Source organism: Schistocerca gregaria, chromosome 11 (genome assembly GCF_023897955.1).
Source record: "Schistocerca gregaria isolate iqSchGreg1 chromosome 11, iqSchGreg1.2, whole genome shotgun sequence".
NCBI lineage: Eukaryota > Metazoa > Arthropoda > Insecta > Orthoptera > Acrididae > Schistocerca > Schistocerca gregaria.
This window is the reverse complement of record NC_064930.1, coordinates 119,886,305-119,908,193: the sequence shown is the minus strand read 5'-3', so window position 1 is coordinate 119,908,193 and position 21,889 is coordinate 119,886,305.

Genomic DNA, 21,889 nt, shown 5'->3' with positions numbered 1-21,889 from the left:
TCAACTTAGAAGCTTCATCTGTGTTCTACTATGGTGCTTTTACTGTCTCCGCATACCGCAGCACGCGACATAGCTTTGCAGACGATAAGTACAACCGTTTCAGGGAGAAGAGCGGCCAATGTGACGATCTGGCTTTAAGTAGATTCGATAACAAATGACGTAAACGGACGGATGTCTCAGGTTTTTACTACATATGAACATTTTTCACATTCTCCCGTGAAACTCGGCTGCTAGTCCTCCTTTCATGCAGAATCTTAAGGTCCTAGCTCATGTCCAAGGTACCAAAGCCAGCTGAAAAGTCAATAATCGATACCTAAAACTTGAATTGTACTACTTCTTACTGGCTATTACATCAACTTATAAGCTTCATCTGTGTTCTACTATGGTGATTTTAGTGTCTCCGCATACCCCAGCACGCGACATAGCTTTGCAGACGATAAGTACAACCGTTTCAGAGAGAAGAGCGGCCAATGAGACAATCTGCTTTAAGTCGATTCGATAACAAGTGACGAAAACGGACCGATTTCTCAGGTTTTTACTACATATGAACACTGTTCACATTCTCCCGTGGAACTTGGCTCCTCGTCCTCCTTTCATGCAGAATCTTAAGGTCCTAGATCATGTCCAAGGCACCAAAGCCAGCTAAAAAGTCAATATTCAATACCTAAAACTTGAATTGTACTACTTCTTACTGGCTATTACATCAACTTAGAAGCTTCATCTGTGTTCTACTACGGTGCTTTTAGTGTCTCAGCATACCGCAGCACGCGACATAGCTTTGCAGACGATAAGTACACATGTTTCAGAGAGAAGAGCGGCCAATGTGACGATCTGGCTTTAAGTCGATTCGAGAACAAATGACGAAAACGGACGTATTTCTCAGGTTTTTACTACATTTGAACACTTTTCACATTTTCCCGTGTAACTCGGCTGCTAGTCCTCCTTTCATGCAGAATCTTAAGGTCCTAGCTCATGTCCAAGGCACCAAAGCCAGCTAAAAAGTCAATAATCGATACCTAAAACTTGAATTGTACTACTTCTTACTGGCTATTACATCAACTTAGAAGCTTCATCTGTGTTCTACTATGTTGCTTTTAGTGTCTCCGCATACCGCAGCACCCGACATAGCTTTGCAATCGATAAGTACAACCGTTTCAGAGAGAAGAGCGGACAATGTGACGATCTGGCTTTAAGTCGATTCGATAACAAATGACGAAAACGGACGGATTTCTAGGTTTTTACTACATATGAACACTTTTCATATTCTCCCGTGCAACTCCGCTGCTAATCCTCCTTTCATGTAGAATCATAAGGTCCTAGCTCATGTCCAAGGCACCAAAGCCAGCTAAAAAGTCAATAATCGATACCTAAAACTTGAATTGTACTACTTCTTCCTGGCTATTACATCAACTTAGAAGCTTCATGTGTGTTCTACTATGGTGCTTTTAGTGTCTCAGCATATCGCAGCACGCGACATAGCTTTGCAGACGATAAGTACAACCGTTTCAGAGAGAAGAGCGGCCAATGTGACGATCTGGCTTTAAGTCGGTTCGATAACAAATGACGAAAACGGACGGATTTCTCAGGTTTTTACTACATATGAACACTATTCACATTCTCCCGTGCAACTCGGCTGCTAGTCCTCCTTTCATGCAGAATCGTAAGGTCCTAGCTCATGTCCGAGGCACCAAAGCCAGCTAAAAAGTCAATATTCAATACCTAAAACTTGAATTGTACTACTTCTTACTGGCTATTACATCAACTTAGAAGCTTCATCTGTGATCTCCTATAGTGCTTTCAGTGTCTCAGCATACTGCAGCACGCGACATAGCTTTGCAACGATAAGTACAACCGTTTCAGAGAGAAGAGCCCCCAATGTGACGATCTGGCTTTAAGTAGATTCGATAACAAATGACGAAAACGGACTGATTTCTCAGGTTTTTACTACATATGAACACTTTTCACATTCTCCCGTGCAACTCGGCTGCTAGTCCTCCTTCATGCAAAATTTTAATTTCCTAGCTCATGTCCAAGGCACCAAAGAAGGGTAAAAAGTCAATAATCGATACCTAAAACTTGAATTGTACTACTTCTTACTGGCTATTACATCAACTTAGAAGCTTCATCTTTGTTCTACTATGGTGCTTTTAGTGTCTCCGCATACCGCAGCACGCGACATAGCTTTGCAGACGATAAGTACAAGCGTTTCCAGAGAGAAGAGCGGACAATGTGACGATCTGGCTTTACGTCGATTCGATAACAAATGACGAAAACGGACGGATTTCTCAGGTTTTTACTACATATGAACACTTTTCACATTCTCCCGTGCTACTCGGCTGCTAGTCCTCCTTTCATGCAGAATCATAAGGTCCTAGCTCATGTCCAAGGCACCAAAGCCAGCTAAAAAGTCAATAATCGATACCTAAAACTTGAATTGTACTACTTCTTACTGGCTATTACATCAACTTAGAAGCTTTATCTGTGTTCTACTATGGTGCTTTTAGTGTCTCAGAATACCGCAGCACTCGACATAGCTTTGCAGACGATAAGTACAACCGTTTCAGAGAGAAGAGCGGCCAATGTGACGATCTGGCTTGAAGAAGATTCGATAACAAATGACGAAAACGGACGGATTTCTAGGTTTTTACTACATATGAACACTTTTCATATTCTCCCGTGCAACTCCGCTGCTAATCCTCCTTTCATGCAGAAGCTTAAGGTCCTAGCTCATGTCCAAGGCACCAAAGCCAGCTAAAAAGTCAATAATCGATACCTAAAACTTGAATTGTACTACTTCTTACTGGCTATTACATCAACTTAGAAGCTTCATCTGTGTTCTACTATGGTGCTTTTACTGTCTCCGCATACCGCAGCACGCGACATAGCTTAGCAGACGATAAGTACAAGTGTTTCAGAGAGAAGAGCGGCCAATGTTACGATCTGGCTTTAAGTCGATTCGATAACAAATGACCAAAACGGACGGATTTCTCAGGTTTTTACTACATATGAACACTTTTCACATTTTCCCATGCAACTCGGCTGCTATTCCTCCTTTCATGCAGAATCTAAAGGTCCTAGCTCATGTCCAAGGCACCAAAGCCAGCTAAAAAGTCAATAATCGATACCTAAAACTTGAATTGTACTACTTCTTACTGGCTATTACATCAACTTAGAAGCTTCATCTGTGTTCTACTATGGTGCTTTTAGTGTCTCCGCATACCGCAGCACGCGACATAGCTTTGCAGACGATAAGTACTACCGTTTCAGAAAGAAGAGCGGCCAATGTGACGATCTGGCTTGAAGTCGATTCGATAACAAATGACGAAAACGGACCGATTTCTCAGTTTTTTACTACATATGAACACTTTTCACATTCTCTCGTGCAAATCGGCTGCTAGCCCTCCTTTCATGCAGAATCATAAGGTCCTAGCTCATGTCCAAGGCACCAAAGCCAGCTAAAAAGTCAGTAATCGATACCAAAAACTAGAATTGTACTATTTATCACTGGCTATTACATCAACTTAAAAGCTTCATCTGTGTTCTACTATGTTCCTTTTAGTGTCTCCGCATACCGCAGCACCCGACATAGCTTTGCAATCGATAAGTACAACCGTTTCAGAGAGAAGAGCGGACAATGTGACGATCTGGCTTTAAGTCGATTCGATAACAAATGACGAAAACGGACGGATTTCTAGGTTTTTACTACATATGAACACTTTTCATATTCTCCCGTGCAACTCCGCTGCTAATCCTCCTTTCATGTAGAATCATAAGGTCCTAGCTCATGTCCAACGCACCAAAGCCAGCTAAAAAGTCAATAATCGATACCTAAAACTTGAATTGTACTACTTCTTACTGGCTATTACATCAACTTAGAAGCTTCATCTGTGATCTACTATGGTGCTTTTAGTGTCTCAGCATACCGCAGCACGCGACATAGCTTTGCAGACGATAAGTACAACCGTTTCAGAGAGAAGAGACCCCAATGTGACGATCTGGCTTTAAGTAGATTCGATAACAAATGACGAAAACGGACTGATTTCTCAGGTTTTTACTACATATGAACACTTTTCACATTCTCCCATGCAACTCGGCTGCTAGTCCTCCTTCATGCAAAATTTTAATTTCCTAGCTCATGTCCAAGTCACCAAAGAAGGGTAAAAAGTCAATAATCATTACCTAAAACTTTAGTTGTACTACTTCTTACTGGCTATGACATCAACTTAGAAGCTTCATCTGTGTTCTACTATGGTGCTTTTAGTGTCTCCGCATACCGCAGCACGCGACATAGCTTTGCAGACGATAAGTACAAGCGTTTCAGAGAGAAGAGCGGACAATGTGACGATCTGGATTTACGTCGATTCGATAACAAATGACGAAAACGGACGGATTTCTCAGGTTTTTACTACATATGAACACTTTTCACATTCTCCCGTGCAAATCGGCTGCTAGTCCTCCTTTCATGCAGAATCATAAGGTCCTAGCTCATGTCCAAGGCACCAAAGCCAGCTAAAAAGTCAATAATCGATACCTAAAACTTGAATTGTACTACTTCTTACTGGCTATTACATCAACTTAGAAGCTTTATCTGTGTTCTACTATGGTGCTTTTAGTGTCTCAGAATACCGCAGCACTCGACATAGCTTTGCAGACGATAAGTACAACCGTTTCAGAGAGAAGAGCGGCCAATGTGACGATCTGGCTATAAATCGATTCGATAACAAATGACGAAAACGGACGGATTTCTAGGTTTTTACTACATATGAACACTTTTCATATTCTCCCGTGCAACTCCGCTGCTAATCCTCCTTTCATGCAGAAGCTTAAGGTCCTAGCTCATGTCCAAGGCACCAAAGCCAGCTAAAAAGTCAATAATCGATACCTAAAACTTGAATTGTACTACTTCTTACTGGCTATTACATCAACTTAGAAGCTTCATCTGTGTTCTACTATGGTACTTTTACTGTCTCCGCATACCGCAGCACGCGACATAGCTTAGCAGACGATAAGTACAAGTGTTTCAGAGAGAAGAGCGGCCAATGTTACGATCTGGCTTTAAGTCGATTCGATAACAAATGACCAAAACGGACGGATTTCTCAGGTTTTTACTACATATGGACACTTTTCACATTTTCCCATGCAACTCGGCTGCTATTCCTCCTTTCATGCAGAATCTTAAGGTCCTAGCTCATGTCCAAGGCACCAAATCCAGCTAAAAAGTCAATAATCGATACCTAAAACTTGAATTGTACTACTTCTTACTGGCTATTACATCAACTTAGAAGCTTCATCTGTGTTCTACTATGGTGCTTTTAGTGTCTCCGCATACCGCAGCACGCGACATAGCTTTGCAGACGATAAGTACTACCGTTTCAGAAAGAAGAGCGGCCAATGTGACGATCTGGCTTGAAGTCGATTCGATAACAAATGACGAAAACGGACCGATTTCTCAGTTTTGTACTACATATGAACACTTTTCACATTCTCTCGTGCAAATCGGCTGCTAGCCCTCCTTTCATGCAGAATCATAAGGTCCTAGCTCATGTCCAAGGCACCAAAGCCAGCTAAAAAGTCAGTAATCGATACCAAAAACTAGAATTGTACTATTTATCACTGGCTATTACATCAACTTAAAAGCTTCATCTGTGTTCTACTATGTTCCTTTTAGTGTCTCCGCATACCGCAGCACCCGAGATAGCTTTGCAATCGATAAGTACAACCGTTTCAGAGAGAAGAGCGGACAATGTGACGATCTGGCTTTAAGTCGATTCGATAACAAATGACGAAAACGGACGGATTTCTAGGTTTTTACTACATATGAACACTTTTCATATTCTCCCGTGCAACTCCGCTGCTAATCCTCCTTTCATGTAGAATCATAAGGTCCTAGCTCATGTCCAAGGCACCAAAGCCAGCTAAAAAGTCAATAATCGATACCTAAAACTTGAATTGTACTACTTCTTCCTGGCTATTACATCAACTTATAAGCTTCATCTGTGTTCTACTATGGTGCTTTTAGTGTCTCAGCATACCGCAGCACGCGACATAGCTTTGCAGACGATAAGTACAACCGTTTCAGAGAGAAGAGCGGCCAATGTGACGATCCGGCTTTAAGTCGGTTCGATAACAAATGACGAAAACGGACCGATTTCTCAGGTTTTTACTACATATGAACACTATTCACATTCTCCCGTGCAACTTGGCTGCTGGTCCTCCTTTCATGAAGAATCGTACGGTCCTAGCTCATGTCCAAGGCACCAAAGCCAGCTAAAAAGTCAATATTCAATACCTAAAACTTGAATTGTACTACTTCTTACTGGCTATTACATCAACTTAGAAGCTTCATCTGTGATCTACTATGGTGCTTTTAGTGTCTCAGCATACCGCAGCACGCGACATAGCTTTGCAGACGATAAGTACAAGCGTTTCAGAGAGAAGAGCGGCCAATGTGACGATCTGGCTTTAAGTAGATTCGATAACAAATGACGAAAACGGACTGATTTCTCAGGTTTTTACTACATATGAACACTTTTCACATTCTCCCGTGCAACTCGGCTGCTAGTCCTCCTTCATGCAAAATTTTAATTTCCTAGCTCATGTCCAAGTCACCAAAGAAGGGTAAAAAGTCAATAATCATTACCTAAAACTTGAGTTGTACTACTTCTTACTGGCTATGACATCAACTTAGAAGCTTCATCTGTGTTCTACTATGGTGCTTTTAGTGTCTCAGCATACCGCAGCACGCGACATAGCTTTGCAGACGATAAGTACAAGCGTTTCAGAGAGAAGAGCGGCCAATGTGACGATCTGGCTTTAAGTCGATTCGATAACAAATGACGAAAACGGACGGATTTCTCAGGTTTTTACTACATATGAACACTTTTCACATTCTCCCGAGCAAATCGGCTGCTAGTCCTCCTTTCATGCAGAATCATAAGGTCCTAGCTCATGTACAAGGCACCAAAGCCAGCTAAAAAGTCAATAACCGATACCTAAAACTTGAATTGTACTACTTCTTACTGGCTATTACATCAACTTAGAAGCTTTATCTGTGTTCTACTATGGTGCTTTTAGTGTCTTAGAATACCGCAGCACTCGACATAGCTTTGCAGACGATAAGTACAACCGTTTCAGAGAGAAGAGCGGCCAATGTGACCATCTGGCTTGAAGAAGATTCGATAACAAATGACGAAAACGGACGGATTTCTAGGTTTTTACTACATATGAACACTTTTCATATTCTCCCGTGCAACTCCGCTGCTAATCCTCCTTTCATGCAGAATGTTAAGGTCCTAGCTCATGTCCAAGGCACCAAAGCCAGCTAAAAAGTCAATAATCGATACCTAAAACTTGAATTGTACTACTTCTTACTGGCTATTACATCAACTTAGAAGCTTCATCTGTGTTCTACTATGGTGCTTTTACTGTCTCCGCATACCGCAGCACGCGACATAGCTTAGCAGACGATAAGTACAAGTGTTTCAGAGAGAAGAGCGGCCAATGTTACGATCTGGCTTTAAGTCGATTCGATAACAAATGACCAAAACGGACGGATTTCTCAGGTTTTTACTACATATGAACACTTTTCACATTTTCCCATGCAACTCGGCTGCTATTACTCCTTTCATGCAGAATCTTAAGGTCCTAGCTCATGTCCAAGACACCAAAGCCAGCTAAAAATCAATAATCGATACCTAAAACTTGAATTGTACTACTTCTTACTGGCTATTACATCAACTTAGAAGCTTCATCTGTGTTCTACTATGGTGCTTTTAGTGTCTCCGCATACCGCAGCACGCGACATAGCTTTGCAGACGATAAGTACTACCGTTTCAGAAAGAAGAGCGGCCAATGTGACGATCTGGCTTGAAGTCGATTCGATAATAAATGACGAAAACGGACGGATTTCTCGGTTTTTTACTAGATATGAACACGTTTCACATTCTCTCGTGCAAATCGACTGCTAGCCCTCCTTTCATGCAGAATCATAAGGTCCTAGCTCATGTCCAAGGCACCAAAGCCAGCTAAAAAGTCAGTAATCGATACCAAAAACTAGAATTGTACTATTTATCACTGGCTATTACATCAACTTAAAAGCTTCATCTGTGTTCTACTATGTTCCTTTTAGTGTCTCCGCATACCGCAGCACCCGACATAGCTTTGCAATCGATAAGTACAACCGTTTCAGAGAGAAGAGCGGCCAATGTGACGATCTGGCTTTAAGTCGATTCGATAACAAATGACGAAAACGGACGGATTTCTAGGTTTTTACTACATATGAACACTTTTCACATTCTCCCGAGCAAATCGGCTGCTAGTCCTCCTTTCATGCAGAATCATAAGGTCCTAGCTCATGTACAAGGCACCAAAGCCAGCTAAAAAGTCAATAACCGATACCTAAAACTTGAATTGTACTACTTCTTACTGGCTATTACATCAACTTAGAAGCTTTATCTGTGTTCTACTATGGTGCTTTTAGTGTCTTAGAATACCGGAGCACTCGACATAGCTTTGCAGACGATAAGTACAACCGTTTCAGAGAGAAGAGCGGCCAATGTGACCATCTGGCTTGAAGAAGATTCGATAACAAATGACGAAAACGGACGGATTTCTAGGTTTTTACTACATATGAACACTTTTCATATTCTCCCGTGCAACTCCGCTGCTAATCCTCCTTTCATGCAGAAGCTTAAGGTCCTAGCTCATGTCCAAGGCACCAAAGCCAGCTAAGAAGTCAATAATCGATACCTAAAACTTGAATTGTACTACTTCTTACTGGCTATTACATCAACTTAGAAGCTTCATCTGGGATCTACTATGGTGCTTTTAGTGTCTCAGCATACGGCAGCACGCCACATAGCTTTGCAGACGATAAGTACAACCGTTTCAGAGAGAAGAGACCCCAATGTGACGATCTGGCTTTAAGTAGATTCGATAACAAATGACGAAAACGGACTGATTTCTCAGGTTTTTACTACATATGAACACTTTTCACATTCTCCCGTGCAACTCGGCTGCTAGTCCTCCTTCATGCAAAATTTTAATTTCCTAGCTCATGTCCAAGTCACCAAAGAAGGGTAAAAAGTCAATAATCATTACCTAAAACTTGAGTTGTACTACTTCTTACTGGCTATGACATCAACTTAGAAGCTTCATCTGTGTTCTACTATGGTGCTTTTAGTGTCTCCGCATACCGCAGCACGCGACATAGCTTTGCAGACGATAAGTACAAGCGTTTCAGAGAGAAGAGCGGCCAATGTGACGATCTGGCTTTACGTCGATTCGATAACAAATGACGAAAACGGACGGATTTCTCAGTTTTTTACTACATTTGAACACTTTTCACATTCTCCCGTGCAACTCGGCTGCTAGTCCTCCTTCATGCAAAATTTTAATTTCCTAGCTCATGTCCAAGTCACCAAAGAAGGGTAAAAAGTCAATAATCGATACCTAAAACTTGAGTTGTACTACTTCTTACTGGCTATGACATCAACTTAGAAGCTTCATCTGTGTTCTACTATGGTGCTTTTAGTGTCTCCGCATACCGCAGCACGCGACATAGCTTTGCAGACGATAAGTACAAGCGTTTCAGAGAGAAGAGCGGCCAATGTGACGATCTGGCTTTACGTCGATTCGATAACAAATGACGAAAACGGACGGATTTCTCAGGTTTTTACTACATTTGAACACTTTTCACATTCTCCCGTGCAAATCGGCTGCTAGTCCTCCTTTCATGCAGAATCATAAGGTCCTAGCTCATGTCCAAGGCACCAAAGCCAGCTAAAAAGTCAATAATCGATACCTAAAACTTGAATTGTACTAATTCTTACTGGCTATTACATCAACTTAAAAGCTTTATCTGTGTTCTACTATGGTGCTTTTAGTGTCTCCGCATACCGCAGCACGCGACATAGCTTTGCAGACGATAAGTACAACCGTTTCAGAGAGAAGAGCGGCCAATGTGACGATCTGGCTTTAAGTCGGTTCGATAACAAATGACGAAAACGGACCGATTTCTCAGGTTTTTACTACATATGAACACTATTCACATTCTCCCGTGCAACTTGGCTGCTGGTCCTCCTTTCATGAAGAATCGTACGGTCCTAGCTCATGTCCAAGGCACCAAAGCCAGCTAAAAAGTCAATATTCAATACCTAAAACTTGAATTGTACTACTTCTTACTGGCTATTACATCAACTTAGAAGCTTCATCTGTGATCTACTATGGTGCTTTTAGTGTCTCAGCATACGGCAGCACGCGACATAGCTTTGCAGACGATAAGTACAACCGTTTCAGAGAGAAGAGACCCCAATGTGACGATCTGGCTTTAAGTAGATTCGCTAACAAATGACGAAAACGGACTGATTTCTCAGGTTTTTACTACATATGAACACTTTTCACATTCTCCCGTGCAACTCGGCTGCTAGTCCTCCTTCATGCAAAATTTTAATTTCCTAGCTCATGTCCAAGTCACCAAAGAAGGGTAAAAAGTCAATAATCATTACCTAAAACTTGAGTTGTACTACTTCTTACTGGCTATGACATCAACTTAGAAGCTTCATCTGTGTTCTACTATGGTGCTTTTAGTGTCTCCGCATACCGCAGCACGCGACATAGCTTTGCAGACGATAAGTACAAGCGTTTCAGAGAGAAGAGCGGCCAATGTGACGATCTGGCTTTACGTCGATTCGATAACAAATGACGAAAACGGACGGATTTCTCAGTTTTTTACTACATTTGAACACTTTTCACATTCTCCCGTGCAACTCGGCTGCTAGTCCTCCTTCATGCAAAATTTTAATTTCCTAGCTCATGTCCAAGTCACCAAAGAAGGGTAAAAAGTCAATAATCGATACCTAAAACTTGAGTTGTACTACTTCTTACTGGCTATGACATCAACTTAGAAGCTTCAACTGTGTTCTACTATGGTGCTTTTAGTGTCTCCGCATACCGCAGCACGCGACATAGCTTTGCAGACGATAAGTACAACCGTTTCAGAGAGAAGAGCGGCCAATGTGACGATCTGGTTTAAGTAGATTCGATAACAAATGACGTAAACGGACGGATGTCTCAGGCTTTTACTACATATGAACATTTTTCACATTCTCCCGTGAAACTCGGCTGCTAGTCCTCCTTTCATGCAGAATCTTAAGGTCCTAGCTCATGTCCAAGGTACCAAAGCCAGCTGAAAAGTCAATAATCGATACCTAAAACTTGAATTGTACTACTTCTAACTGGCTATTACATCAACTTATAAGCTTCATCTGTGTTCTACTATGGTGATTTTAGTGTCTCCGCATACAACAGCACGCGACATAGCTTTGCAGACGATAAGTACAACCGTTTCAGAGAGAAGAGCGGCCAATGAGACGATCTGGCTTTAAGTCGATTCGATAACAAATGACGAAAACGGACGGATTTCTAGGTTTTTACTACATATGAACACTTTTCATATTCTCCCGTGCAACTCCGCTGCTAATCCTCCTTTCATGCAGAATCTTAAGGTCCTAGCTCATGTCGAAGGCACCAAAGCCAGCTAAAAAGTCAATAATCGATACCTAAAACTTGAATTGTACTACTCCTTACTGGCTATTCCATCAACTTAGAAGCTTCATCTGTGTTCTACTATGGTGCTTTTAGTGTCTCTGCATACCGCATCACGCGACATAGCATTGCAGACGATAAGTACAACCGATTCAGAGAGAAGAGCGGCCAATGTGACGATCTGGCTTCAAGTTGATTCGATAACAAATGACGAAATCGGACGGATTTCTCAGGTTTTTACTACATATGAACACTTTTCACATTCTCCCTTGCAATTCGGCTGCTAGTCCTCCTTTCATGCAGAATCTTAAGGACATAGATCATGACCAAGGCACCAAAGCCAGCTAAAAAGTCTATTATCGATACCTAAAACTTGAATTGTACTACTTCTTACTGGCTATTACATCAACTTAGAAGCTTCATCTGTGTTCTACTATGGTGCTTTTAGTGTCTCCGCATACCGCACCACGCGACATATCTTTGCAGTCGATAAGTACAAGCGTTTCAGAGAGAAGAGCGGCCAATGTGACGATCTGGCTTTAAGTCAGTTCGATAACAAATGACGAAAACGGACGTATTTCTCAGGCTTTTACTACATTTGTACACTTTTCACATTTTCCCGTGCAACTCGGTTGCTAGTCCTCCTTTCATGCTGAATCTTAAGGTCCTAGATCATGTCCAATTCACCAAAGCCAGCTAAAACGTCAATAATCGATACCTAAAACTTGAATTGTACTACTTCTTACTGGCTATTACATCAACTTAGAAGCTTCATCTGTGTTCTACTATAGTGCTTTTAGTGTCTCCGCATACCGCAGCACGTGACATAGCTTTGCAGACGATAAGTACAACCGTTTCAGAGAGAAGAGCGGCCAATGTGACGATCTGGCTTTAAGTAGATTCGATAACAAATGACGAAAACGGACGGATTTCTCAGGATTTTACTACATATGAACACTTTTCGCATTCTCCCGTGCAAATCGGCTGCTAGTCCTCCTTTCATGCAGAATCTTAAGGTCCTAGCTCATGTCCAAGGCACCAAAGCCAGCTAAAAAGTCAATAATCGATTCCTAAAACTTGAATTGTACTACTTCTTCCTGGCTATTACATCAACTTAGAAGCTTCATCTGTGTTCTACTATGGTGCTTTTATTGTCTCAGAATACCGCAGCACGCGACATAGCTTTGCGGACGATAAGTACAACCGTTTCAGAGAGAAGAGCGGCCAATGTGACGATCTGGCTTTAAGTCGATTCGATAACAAATGACGAAAACGGACGGATTTCTAGGTTTTTACTACATATGAGCACTTTTCATATTCTCCCGTGAACTCCGTTGCTAATTTCCTTTCATGTAGAATCTTAAGGTCCCAGCTCATGTCCAAGGCACCAAAGCCAGCTAAAAAGTCAATAATCGATACCTAAAATTTGAATTTTACTACTTCTTACTGGCTTTTACATCAACTTAGAAGCTACATCTGTGTTCTACTATGGTGCTTTTACTGTCTCCGCCTACCGCAGCACGCGACATAGCTTTGCAGACGATAAGTACTACCGTTTCAGAGACAAGAGCGGCCAATGTGACGATCTGGCATTACGTCGATTCGATAACAAATGACGAAAACGGTCGGATTTCTCAGGTTTTTACTACATATGAACACTTTTCACATTCTCCCGTGCAAATCGGCTGCTAGTCCTCCTTTCATGCAGAATCTTAAGGTCCTAGCTCATGTCCAAGGCACCAAAGCCAGCTAAAAAGTCAATAATTAATACCTAAAACTTGAATTGTACTACTTCTTTTTGGCTATTACATCAACTTAGAAGCTTCATCTGTGTTCTACTATGGTGCTTTTAGTGTCTCAGCATACCGCAGCACGCGACATAGCTTTGCAGACGAGAAGTACAACCGTTTTAGAGAGAAGAGCGGCCAATGTGACGATCTGGCTTTAAGTCGATTCGATAACAAATGACGAAAACGGACGGATGTCTCAGGTTTTTACTACATATGAACACTTTTCACATTCTCCCGTGCAACTCGGCTGCTAGTCCTCCTTTCTTGCAGAATTTTAAGGTCCTAGCTCATGTCCAAGGTACCAAAGCCAGCTAAAAAGTCAATAATCGATACCTAAAACTTGAATTGTACTACTTCTTACTGGCTATGACATCAACTTAGAAGCTTCATCTGTGTTCTACTATGGTGCTTTTAGTGTCTCCGCATACCGCAGCACGCGACATAGCTTTGCAGACGATAAGTACAAGCGTTTCAGAGAGAAGAGCGGCCAATGTGACGATCTGGCTTTACGTCGATTCGATAACAAATGACGAAAACGGACGGATTTCTCAGGTTTTTAATACATATGAACACTTTTCACATTCTCCCGTGCAAATCGGCTGCTAGTCCTCCTTTCATGCAGAATCATAAGGTCCTAGCTCATGTCCAAGGCACCAAAGCCAGCTAAAAAGTCTATAATCGATACCTAAAACTTGAATTGTACTAATTCTTACTGGCTATTACATCAACTTAAAAGCTTTATCTGTGTTCTACTATGGTGCTTTTAGTGTCTCCGCATACCGCAGCACGCGACATAGCTTTGCAGACGATAAGTACAACCGTTTCAGAGAGAAGAGCGGCCAATGTGACGATCTGGTTTAAGTAGATTCGATAACAATTGACGTAAACGGACGGATGTCTCAGGCTTTTACTACATATGAACATTTTTCACATTCTCCCGTGAAACTCGGCTGCTAGTCCTCCTTTCATGCAGAATCTTAAGGTCCTAGCTCATGTCCAAGGTACCAAAGCCAGCTGAAAAGTCAATAATCGATACCTGAAACTTGAATTGTACTACTTCTAACTGGCTATTACATCAACTTATAAGCTTCATCTGTGTTCTACTATGGTGATTGTAGTGTCTCCGCATACAACAGCACGCGACATAGCTTTGCAGACGATAAGTACAACCGTTTCAGAGAGAAGAGCGGCCAATGAGACGATCTGGCTTTAAGTCGATTCGATAACAAGTGACGAAAACGGACCGATTTCTCAGGTTTTTACTACATATGAACACTTTTCACATTCTCCCGTGCAACTTGGCTCCTCGTCCTCCTTTCATGCAGAATCTTAAGGTCCTAGCTCATGTCCAAGGCACCAAAGCCAGCTAAAAAGTCAATATTCAATACCTAAAACTTGAATTGTACTACTTCTTCCTGGCTACTACATCAACTTAGAAGCTTCATCTGTGTTCTACTATGGTGCTTTAGTGTCTCAGCATACCGCAGCACGCGACATAGCTTTGCAGACGGTAAGTACAACCGTTTTCAGAGAGAAGAGCGGCCAATGTGACGATCTGGCTTTAAGTCGATTCGATAACAAATGACGAAAACGGACGGATTTCTAGGTTTTTACTACATATGAACACTTTTCATATTCTCCCGTGCAACTCCGCTGCTAATCCTCCTTTCATGCAGAATCTTAGGTCCTAGCTCATGTCGAAGGCACCAAAGCCAGCTAAAAAGTCAATAATCGATACTTAAAACTTGAATTGTACTACTCCTTACTGGCTATTCCATCAACTTAGAAGCTTCATCTGTGTTCTACTATGGTGATTTTAGTGTCTCCGCATACCGCATCACGCGACATAGCTTTGCAGACGATAAGTTCAACCGATTCAGAGTGAAGAGCGGCCAATGTGACGATCTGGCTTCAAGTTGATTCGATAACAAATGACGAAATCGGACGGATTTCTCAGGTTTTTACTACATATGAACACTTTTCACATTCTCCCTTGCAATTCGGCTGCTAGTCCTCCTTTCATGCAGAATCTTAAGGACATAGATCATGACCAAGGCACCAAAGCCAGATAAAAAGTCAATTATCGATACCTAGAACTTGATTTGTACTACTTCTTACTGGCTATTACATCAACTTAGAAGCTTCATCTGTGTTCTACTATGGTGCTTTTAGTGTCTTCGCATACCGCAGCACGCGACATATCTTTGCAGTCGATAAGTACAAGCGTTTCAGAGAGAAGAGCGCCAATGTGACGATCTGGCTTTAAGTCAGTTCGATAACAAATGACGAGAACGGACGTATTTCTCAGGCTTTTTACTACATTTGTACTTTTTTCACATTTTCCCGTGCAACTCGGTTGCTAGTCCTCATTTCATGCTGAATCTTAAGGTCCTAGCTCATGTCCAATTCACCAAAGCCAGCTAAAACGTCAATAATCGATACCTAAAACTTGAATTGTACTACTTCTTACTGGCTATTACATCAACTTAGAAGCTTCATCTGTGTTCTACTATAGTGCTTTTAGTGTCTCCGCATACCGCAGCACGTGACATAGCTTTGCAGACGATAAGTACAACCGTTTCAGAGAGAAGAGCGGCCAATGTGACGATCTGGCTTTAAGTTGATTCGATAACAAATGACGAAAACGGACGGATTTCTCAGGATTTTACTACATATGAACACTTTTCGCATTCTCCCCGTGCAAATCGGCTGCTAGTCCTCCTTTCATGCAGAATCTTAAGGTCCTAGCTCATGTCCAAGGCACCAAAGCCAGCTAAAAAGTCAATAATCAATACCTAAAACTTGAATTGTACTACTTCTTTTTGGCTATTACATCAACTTAGAAGCTTCATCTGTGTTCTACTATGGTGATTTTAGTGTCTCCGCATACCGCAGCACGCGACATAGCTTTGCAGACGATAAGTACAACCGTTTCAGAGAGAAGAGCGGCCAATGTGACGACCTGGCTTTATGTCGATTCGATAACAAATGACGAAAATGGACGGATGTCTCAGGTTTTTACTACATATGAACACTTTTCACATTCTCCCGTGCAACGAAGCTGCTAGTCCTCCTTTCATGCAGAATCTTAAGGTCCTATCTCATGTCCAAGGTACCAAAGTCAGCTAAAAAGTCAATAATCGATACCTAAAACTTGAATTGTATTACTTCTTACTGGCTATTACATCAACTTAGAAGCCTCATCTGTGTTCTACTATGGTGATTTTAGTGTCTCCACATACCGCAGCACGCGACATAGCTTTGCAGACGATAAGTACAACCGTTTCAGAGAGGAGAGCGGCCAATGTGACGATCTGGCTATAAGTCGGTTCGATAACAAATGACGAAAACGGACCGATTACTCAGGTTTTTACTACATCTGAACACTAATCACATTCTCCCGTGAAACTCAGCTGCTAGTCCTCCTTTCATGCAGAATCTTAAGGTCCTAGCTCATGTCCAAGGCACCAAAGCCAGCTAAAAAGTCAATAATCGATACCTAAAACTTGAATTGTACTACTTCTTCCTGGCTATTACATCAACTTAGAAGCTTCACCTGTGTTCTACTGTGGTGCTTTTACTGTCTCCGAATACCGCAGCACACGACATAGCTTTGCAGACGATAAGTACAAGCGTTTCAGAGAGAAGAGCGGCCAATGTGACGATTTGGTTTTACGTCGATTCGATAACAAATGACGAAAACGGACGGATGTCTCAGGTTTTTTACTACATATGAACACTTTTTCATATTCTCCCGTGTAACTCCGCTGCTAGTCCTCCTTTAATGCAGAATGTTAAGTTCCTAGCTCATGTCCAAGGCACCAAAGCCAGCTAAAAAGTAAATAATCGATACCTAAAACATGAATTGTACTATATCTTCCTGGCTATTACATCAACTTAGAAGCTTCTTCTGTGTTCTACTATGGTGCTTTTACTGTCTCCGCATACCGCAGCACGCCACATAGCTTTGCAGACGATAAGTACAACCGTTTCAGAGAGAAGAGCGGCCAATGTGACGATCTGGCTTTAAGTCGATTCGATAACAAATGACGAAAACGGACGGATGTCTCAGGTTTTTACTACATATGAACACTATTCACATTCTCCCATGCAACTCGGCTGCTAGTCCTTCTTTCATGGAGAATCTTAAGGTCCTAGCTCATGTCCAATGTACCAAAGCCAGCTAAAATGTCAATAATCGATACATAATACTTTAATTGTATTACTTCTTACTGGCTATTACATCATCTTAGAAGCTTCATCTGTGGTTTACTATGGTGCTTTTAGCGTCTCCGCATACCGCAGCAAGCGACATAGCTTTGCAGACGATAAGTACAACTTTTGCAGAGAGAAGAGTGGCCAATGAGACGACCTGGCTTGAAGTCGATTCATAATCTGTCTCGCGTTGTGTGGATTTCTCAGGATTTTACTACATATGAACACTTTTCACATTCTCCCGTGCAACTCGGCTGCTAGTCCTCCTTCATGCAAAATCTTAATTTCCTAGCTCATGTCCAGGCACCAAAGAAGGGTAAAAAGTCAATAACCGATACCTAAAACTTTAATTGTACTACTTCTTACTGGCTATTACATCAACTTAGAAGCTTCATCTGTGTTCTACTATGGTGCTTTTAGTGTGTCCGCATACCGCAGCACGCGACATAGCTTTGCAGACGATAAGTACAACTTTTGCAGAGAGAAGAGTGGCCAATGAGACGACCTGGCTTGAAGTCGATTCATAACAAATGACCAAAACGGACGGATTTCTCAGGTTTTTACTACATATGAACACAATTCACATTCTCCCGTGCAACTCGGATGCTAGTCCTCCTTTCATGTAGAATCTTAAGGTCCTAGCTCATGTCCAATGTACCAAAGCCAGATAAAAAGTCAATAATCGATACCTGATACTTGAATTTTATTACTTCTTACTGGCTATTACATCAACTTAGAAGCCTCATCTGTGTTCTACTATGGTGATTTTAGTGTCTCCGCATACCGCAGCACGCGACATAGCTTTGCAGACGATAGGTACAAGCGTTTCAGAGAGAAGAGCGGCCAATGTGACAATCTGGCTTTAAGTCGATTCGATAACAAATGACGAAAACGGACGGATTTCTAAGGTTTTTACTACATATGAACACTTTTCACATTCTCCCGTGCAACTCGTCTGCTAGTCCCTCCTTTCATGCAGAATGTTAAGGTCCTAGCTCATGTCCAAGGCACCAAAGCCAGTTAAAAAGTCAATAATCGATACCTAAAACTTGAATTTTACTACTTCTTACTGGGTATTACATCAACTTAGAAGCTTAATCTGTGTTCTACTATGGTGCTTTTAGTGTCTCCGCATACCGCAGCACGCGACATAGCTTTGCAGACGATAAGTACAACCGTTTCAGAGAGAAGAGCGGACAATGTACGATCTGGCTTTAAGTCGATTCGATAACAAATGACGAAAACGGACGTATTTCTCAGGTTTTTACTACATTTGAACACTTTTCACATTCCACCATGCAACTCGGCTGCTAGTCCTCCTTTCATGCAGAATATTAAGGTCCTAGCTCATGTCCAAGGCACCAAAGCCAGCTAAAAAGTCAATAATCGATACCTAAATCTTGAATTGGACTACTTCTTACTGGCTATTACATCAACTTAGAAGCTTCATCTGTGTTCTACTATGGTGCTTTTCCTGTTTCCGCCTACGGCAACACGCGACATACCTTTGAAGACGATAAGTACAACCGTTTCAGAGAGAGGAGCGGCCAATGTGACGATCTGGCTTTAAGTCGATTCGATAACAAATGACGAAAACGGACGGATTTCTCAGGTTTTAACTACATATGAACACTTTTCACATACTCCCGTGAACACGCGATCTAGTGTAGTCCTCCTTTCATGCAGAATCTAAAGGTCCTAGCTCATGTCCAAGGCACCAAAGCCAGCTAAAAAGTCAATAATCGATACCTAAAACTTGAATTGTACTACTACTTACTGGCTAATTACATCATCTTAGAAGCTTCATCTGTGTGCTACTATGGTGATTTTAATGTCTCCGCATACCGCAGCACACGACATAGCTTTGCAGACGATAAGTACAACCGTTTCAGAGAGAAGAGCGGCCAATGTGACGATCTGGCTTTAAGTCGATTCGATAACAAATTACTAAAACGGACGGATTTTCAGGTTTTTACTACATATGAACACTTTTCACATTCTCCCGTGCAACTCGGCTGCTAGTCCTCCTTTCATGAAAAATGTTAAGTTCCTAGCTCATGTCCAAGGCACCAAAGAAGGTTAAAAAGTCAATAACCGATACCTAAAACTTTAATTGTACTACTTCTTACTGGCTATTACATCAACTTAGAAGCTTCATCTGTGTTCTACTATGGTGCTTTTAGTGTGTCCGCATACCGCAGCACGCGACATAGCTTTGCAGACGATAAGTACAACTTTTTCAGAGAGAAGAGCGGCCAATGTGACGATCTGGCTTTAAGTCGATTCGATAACAAATGACGAAAACGGACGGATTTCTCAGGTTTTTACTACATATGAACACATTTCACATTCTCCCGTGCAACTCGGCTGCTAGTCCTCCTTTCATGCAGAATGTTAATGTCCGAGCTCATTTCCAAGGCACCAAAGCCAGTTAAAAAATCAATAATCGATACCTAAAACTTGAATTGTACTACTTCATCCTGGCTATTACATCAACTTAGGAAGCTTCGTCTGTGTTCTATTATGCTGCTTTTAGTGTCTCCGCATACCGCAGCACGCGACATAGCTGCGAAATCGATTAGTACAACCGTTTCAGAGAGAAGAGCGGCCAATGTGACGATCTGGCTTTTAAGTCGATTCGATAACAAATGACGAAAAACTGACGTGTTTCTCAGGTTTTTTACTACATATGAACACTTTTCACATTCTCCCGTGCAAATAAGCTGCTAGTCCTCCTTTCATGCAGAATGTTAAGGTCCTAGCTCATGTCGGAGGGCACCAAAGCCAGCTATAAAGTCTTAATCCATACCTAAAACTTGAATTATACTACTTCTTCCTGGCTATTACATCAACTTAGAAGCTTCATCTGTGTTCTACTATGGTGCTTTTAGTGTCTCCGCATACCGCAGCACGCGACGTAGCTTTGCAATCGATAAGTACAACCGTTTCAGAGAGAAGAGCGGCCAATGTGACGATCTGGCTTTAAGTCGATTCGATAACAAATGAAGAAAACGGACGGATTTCTCAGGTTTTTACTACATATGAACACTTTTCACATTCTACCGTGCAACTCGGCTGCTAGTCCTCCTTTCATGAAAAATGTTAAGTTCCTAGCTCATGTCCAAGGCACCAAAGAAGGGTAAAAAGTCAATAACCGATACCTAAAACTTTAATTGTACTACTTCTTACTGGCTATTACATCAACTTAGAAGCTTCATCTGTGTTTCTACTATGGTGCTTTTAGTGTGTCCGCATACCGCAGCACGCGACATAGCTTTGCAGACGATAAGTACAACTTTTTCAGAGAGAAGGGCGGCCAATGTGACGATCTGGCTTTAAGTCGATTCGATAACAAATGACGAAAACTGACGTGTTTCTCAGGTTTTTACTACATATGAACACTTTTCACATTCTCCCGTGCAAATAAGCTGCTAGTCCTCCTTTCATGCAGAATGTTAAGGTCCTAGCTCATGTCGAGGGCACCAAAGCCAGCTATAAAGTCTTAAACCATACCTAAAACTTGAATTATACTACTTCTTCCTGGCTATTACATCAACTTAGAAGCTTCATCTGTGTTCTACTAAGGTGCTTTTAGTGTTTCAGAATACCGCAGCACGCGACATAGCTTTGCAGACGGTAAGTACAACCGTTTCAGTGAAAATAGCGGCCAGTGTGACGATCTGGCTTTAAGTCGATTCGATAACAAATGACGAAAACGGACGGATTTCTAGGTTTGTACTACATATGAACACTTTTTATATTCTCCCGTGCAACTCCGCTGCTAATCCTTCTTTCATGCACAATCTTAAGGTCCCTAGCTCATGTCCAACGCACCAAAGCCAGCTAAAAAGTCAATAATCGATACCTAAAACTTGAATTGTACTATATATTACTGGCTATTACATCTACTTAGAAGCTTCATCTGTGTTCTACTATGGTGCTTTTACTGTCTCCGCATATCGCAGAGCGCGACATAGCTTTGCAGACGAGAAGTACAACCGTTTTAGAGAGAAGAGCGGCCAATGTGACGATCTGGCTTTAAGTCGATTCGATAACAAATGACGAAAATGGACGGATTTCTCAGGTTTTTACTACAGATGAACACTTTTCACATTCTCCCGTGCAACTCGGCTGCTAGTCCTCCATTCATGCAGATCATAAGGTCCTAGCTCATGTCCAAAGCACCAAAGCCAGCTAAAAAGTCAATAATCGATACTTAGAACTTGAATTGTACTATATCTTACTGGCTATTACATTAACTTAGAAGCTTCATCTGTGTTCTACTATGGTGCTTTTACTGTCTCCGCATACCGGAGCACGCGACATAGCTTTGCAGACGA